This window comes from Lepidochelys kempii, chromosome 1, assembly GCF_965140265.1.
Source record: "Lepidochelys kempii isolate rLepKem1 chromosome 1, rLepKem1.hap2, whole genome shotgun sequence".
Lineage (NCBI taxonomy): Eukaryota > Metazoa > Chordata > Testudines > Cheloniidae > Lepidochelys > Lepidochelys kempii.
This window is the reverse complement of record NC_133256.1, coordinates 248,807,923-248,813,922: the sequence shown is the minus strand read 5'-3', so window position 1 is coordinate 248,813,922 and position 6,000 is coordinate 248,807,923.

Below are 6,000 nucleotides of genomic sequence, written 5' to 3'. Positions count from 1 at the left end.
ATGTACCCAAGCAGGGCCAGCCACACTCTGGTCTTAGATATGCAGCACAAGAGACATTTATAGATGCAATTATGGTGCAAGTGGATTTGGGTCGTTACCACAATAATTCAACAGAAAACTTATCTAAAATACATGCACTGCAGGCCTATGATGCTAAATTGGATTTCTTCAGTGTGCCTCTGGCTGCAGACAATAAAAACAGCTTGTGTGGTGAAAGATGGTGGAAAAATAACTGGGGAAAGGGTTTCATGTTACAATAACAGCATTTTCTCTCATGTGCAGACTTTAGATTATAATCTGAAAGTGAGGCAGCCCAGAGAATTAGTATGTAGGTAATGGGGATTCAATTTAACAATGTTTTGCATTAGTATAATTACATAAAATTGGGCTATTAGTGTAATTTTTGCAAATCGTAACACCACAAAATGAAGTAAAATATTTCCAGTGAATAAAATACAATGAATGTTTTTAAAAGGATGCAGAGTTGGTCTAAGCTTTGAGACCTCTAAACACTAGTTGCATGGAGAACATTTATGAAAAATATGGAACCGTGTCCATATACTATTTTGAGAAATTCTGACCCTCAATTGGTGACTCAAATGGAATTTAAAAGTGAAACTTTTTCAGAAACAATAACCATATAGAATTTAGTGCCTAAAATGTAGTTTTCACTGAGAGGGACATTAATTAACATGTCCTTTACCTGACCTTAATTGTATGTTATGTAAAATATCACTGAAAAGAATCAGAGGAGAAAAGCCTTTTTGTTCAGAGAATGCAGCTGCTCATTTCAGTAAACTTTCTAGCTATGACTTTGAATGTCAGCAGAAGTTGCACCTGGTGCCTTCTTAACTATTCACATGGGACAGGCTTATTCTCTTTTGTGACTCCCCCATGGCCCAGCTGAAAAATCTCTGTAATAAGGGACTGTATCAGCCCCTCCCTTATTACCTCGCAGTTGCAAATGTAGCTCAGCCAGACTACTCCAGGCAACTCAGAAACAGCAGTTGAAAATATAGATCCCTACTGGATGAGAGTTTTAGAGCTGGCCTGTGTGCACACCATTCTAACTTTTAAAACAGGTAAGTCTCAAGCTCTTAGATCCACTTACGTTAACTATTAACATGCTTAGGCCCTGATCCTGCAAATGCCTACTTGTGTTGTCCCAAACAAGCAGGACTGAGAATAGATGCACTTTGTCATGCTTTCATTGCACTCAGAGGCTTGCTATATGAAAAGGGTCACTAGTACAAAAGTTTGAGAACCACTAGTCTAGAGAGACTGGGGATAATGTAAGACCTGGAGTAGGGCTCTCCATCCAGAATACTGGGGAAACAACCCAGGGAGAACCTGTGAGGGAGAGCTTGTAAGGAGACCTAGAGATAAGCAGGATGGAAGGATTCTGGGGAGGGGGAAGCGAGTTACCATGGGCAATGGGAGCACGGATGGTTTGGGATGGGAACTCAGTGCTAATGTTCTGTTTTGGGGCCTGGAGTGGGGCAGCTGCTAAAAGCAGTCCTGGAGAGGGCTGTGGCTGGGAAAAGCAGTGAGACCCTGATTTTTTAGCTGACCACAGGTGTGGACAGCTCAGTCAGGGTCTAGCTGGCCCTGATAAGAGGGCTGTGGGCCAGAAGCTGTAGAAGTCTTATTCTAGGCCTGGAGTGGGAAGGGTTATCTGCCTGAGAGCAAGGTACCTGAAGTAGAGCAATGCTGGGGAAGGGTAAGAGGAGCTGGGGAGATCTGGGATTTAACTTGGGCACTGGCTGTTTGGGAAATTATAATTCCCTCCACGCAGTGGAAAAAAAATTTATTGAAAAATTGAATCTCTCATTTTTTTGACATTTTCAATGAAAACCTGAAGTTTCTTTTGCTGAAAACTGAAAGTTCATGACCGTTTCCATTTTATTGAAAAACCATTTTCTGTTGTAAAGACATTTTGATGAAAAGTTTTTTCATTCAGTTTTATTGGTGACCTTGAAGATAGAGAGTTCTTTAAGCTATTACCAATCCTTTCACCCATCCAGTTCCTTCATTAACATTTATTTTGGTGGGAGGGAGAAGTGTATGTTGGGAGACCATCCTTTTATGAGCCCTAAGCTCCCAGATACTCCCTATGAAGCTATTCACTACAGAATTTGTTGTATGCTGGGGGTGGGGTATGTGCAAAAGCAAGACCCACATCAACCACAATCAATATTGAGTAATTACTTTTTGTTCCTGTAGCATCTTGGTTTGCTAACTCCAGAAGCAACACTTAGGTGGGTTCTGGGCTACTTGTCTCTCCTGCTTCTTCCAATCGGGAAGTCAGATGCTGTGGTAACAGCTGCTGTTGCTACAAAAGAAAAACCCTGTTCAAAATAGCAGGTTAATATAATAACTCAGCTTTTCTCTGGGCAAAGGGGATCTAAGTTCGTTAGAAAGTGTCATTTCATTCCAAGTTACTAAACCAGGGGGAAAATAGACATGTTATGGAAGTGACCCAGCAGAATTAGCCAAAAAACCCTTTTCTCTTTACAAAATAAGTCCATATATTCCCCAGACTAGTTTCCCAATAAGCCACCCTCATCCTCAGCTTCCATTACTAAGCTTTCAACCTCGTGGTCCTAATTTTGATCTCGCACTATTGTAAATCTGGAATACCTGTGCTGAAATTAATGTTATACTTGTTTACTACAAGTCAAATCAGAACTAGGCTCTGAGTTTGAATCTCTTCTATGATGTCATAAATGATGTTCATAGGTTTCTACTCTTAGACTAGGACTTGGGCTACTGTACCTTGCTCTCATCTGAATGGATCTTCCCTTCAGGAGCTGTGACCAGTGGTAAGTACTGTGACCCAGGTAGCTTTCTCCAAATAAAATATTGTTTTTCTGCACTAGGAACAAAGCATAGAATAAGAGAGAGGATTTTAAAACACTAAAGGCCTGTATGCATGTTTATCTTACCTACAGGCTTGCCATGCCATCCCTTGGCAGAGACCCTAGACAGGTCCCTCATTAGTCCAGAACCCAGACCTCCGGGATGTGTGTCTGTAAGAACCACTTCTTACCAGCAACTCCACACAACCCCTCTCCTTCAAGAATGTCACTTGACTCCCCCTAACCCCCCGCCCTTTGTCTTAGGTTTCCAGCTCTCTGGTTCTTCTTTGTTTACAAACTGTCCACCGAGCTCAATGGGGGTCAGAAGCAGGACATCAAAATGAATGCTAGCATAGCCACCCATTTACCTACACCTGAGGGGCAATCTGACGCTACTGTCTTTTTTTCCAATATACAGCCAACCCCTGCTTGAATTAATAACTCGTATCCATAGAGTACCTCCTTGACAAAAGTCAGACAGAACATATAATATTCATACATTATTACAGGACACCAAGTTGCCCTATCATCCATGTATACTGAGAAACTGAAAATAATTCTATACATGTTTAGCAAAGTCACCAACTATTATATGGAAGAGAATAGAGATCAAACTACCAGAGAGTTCTTCACAGTCTGCTTTGCTCTTAACTATCTTGAGCAGTTTAGTATCCTCTGCAAACTTTGCCACCTCGCTGTTTACCCCTTTCTCCAGATCGTTTGAATAGGATTGGCTCTAGGACTGACCTTTAAGGAACACCACTAGTTACCCCTCTCCATTGTGAAAATTTACATTTATTCCTACCCTTTGTTCCCTGTCTTTTAACCAGTTCTCAATCCATGAAAGGATCTTCCCTCTTATCCCATGACAACTTAATTTACGTAAGAGCCTTTGGTGAGGGACCTTGTCAAAAGCTTTCTGGAAATCTAAGTACACTATATCCACGGGATCCCCCTTGCCCACATGTTTGTTTGACCCCCTCAAAAAACTCTAATAGATCAGGAAGACATGATCTTCCTTTACAGAAACGATGTTGACTTCTGCGCAACAATTTATGTTCTATGTGTCTGACTATTGTTTCAACTAATTTGCCCAGTACTGACGTTCGACTTACTGGTCTGCAATTGCCAGGATCACCTCTAGAGCCCTTCTTAAATATTGGCGTTACATTAGCTATTGGGTACAGTAAGCAAGACAATTAGAGGACCAAAATTCTTTCTTTTATTTTCTAGCAGGATTTCCCCACCCCTTCCACCAAACCATGTTCAACGTAATAAATGAGTGTGGCAGGTTTCCTGGGGGAGCAACATTTCTCTATCACTGAATTCTGGGTGTTTACTCAAAATTCTCAGCTTCCAGGCTTCAAGTGTCTTTGCAACAGTACCACTTGGGAAACTTCTACCCATACAGTGTCAACTATTGGAAAATAACATTAGGAAATCCCCTGATACGTTAACCTGTTTTAATTGTGGTTGTGCAGCTGAAATAAAGTGAGGCAGCTCAGTGTTCCAACATGGTCTCTTTTAGACAGCTGTATTTGCTCTGTGACTATACTGAGATTATTGTTGGACTCCTGTTATCAGAAGCTGTGGTGAAATGGCCTTTTTAATTTTGTTAGCGAGGGTAAGGTACTGTGTTCTTGAAAACCGTGAGGAACTCCCCTTACAAGAGCAGAGTTAAGGTTGTGTGGGTGTCCTGTCAGATAAATGTAACCTTTAAAGATGCATAGTCAATGCAGTCAACCTGTAGAACTCCTTGCCCGAGGATGTTGTGAAGGCCAAGACTATAACCGGGTTCAAAAAAGAACTAGATAAATTCAAGGAGGATAGGTCCATCAATGGCTATTAGCTAGGATGGGCTGGGATGGTGTCCCTAGCCTCTGTTTGCCAGAAGCTGGGAATGAGCAACAGGGGATGGATCACTTGATGATTACCTGTTCTGTTCATTCCCTCTGGGGCACCTGGCATTGGCCACTGTTGGAAAACAGGATATTGGGCTAGATGTACCTTTGGTCTGACCCAGTATGGCCATTCTTATGATGGTTTTCCCCCATGTTTGATGTTTATAATTTCAATTCTAAACTTCTGTATGGGATGTAGATATGGCTGTACAGGACAGTAGAATGACTTTCACTCAACATTCCTTGCTTTTTGACATTTGGGTTGAGGGATTTAAGCTCTTACTTTTGGGAAGAGTATGATGCCCACAAGGCATGGTTGTGGGACTGCGACTACTAACTCCACCACAAAGTATTTTGTGTTTTCTGAATATGAATCCTTCTGGTGCGGTCAAGACACCATTTAAGGGACCAACAAGGCTTCGCCATCCCTGTCAATCCCACTGTTTGTTGGAACGACTACGGCCACATCTATACTGCAGCCATAATACTGGCACGGCAGCTGTGTGCTGCTCTAGTACAGACACTTTCATGATCACCTAATCTGACCGCCTACAGGCCACAGAACCTCACCCATCCACTCTCTAACCTCTAGTTCGCCAATCACGATTCAAAGACATCACAGAATAGCAGGGTTGGAAGGGCGCTCAGAAGGTCATCTAGTCCAATCCACTGCCCAATCCCTAATTTTTGGCCCAGTTCCCTAAATGGCCCCCTCAAGGATTGTACTCATAACCCTGGGTTTAGCAGGGCAATGCTCAAACCACTGAGCTATCCCTCCCCTATTCTTCCATCACAGTAGCTGATCCACCTCTCCTGAGAGTCAGGGGCTAGACTGATGGAAGAACTCCTCCGCTGACCTAGCCCTGCCTACACCAGGGCTTTAGGTCAACAGAACCACCCCCGAGTAACGCCGTAGCCAGAAGCAGTTGCAGCTGAAGTGGGTTTTTTACCCATGGAAGCTTATGCCCAAATAAATCTGTTAGTTTTTAAGGTGCCACCGGACGACTCATTGTTTTTTGTAGTAGCCAGAGCAACCTCCGTTTCTGGCAGAGCCCGGCTCCCCCCTTCATGTTTCTGGAAGTTAACTTCTTCTTTCGAGGACAGGGTGGCAGCCTAACACCCTAGCCCAGCCAGGAGGGCCAGACAGCTGCTTCTCACCTCCCACCCCTTAGAGCCGAGTGGGAGCTCCACGGGGGCCACCTGCCTCCCTCCCTCCCCACCGACCCTCGCTGTGAAGGGGC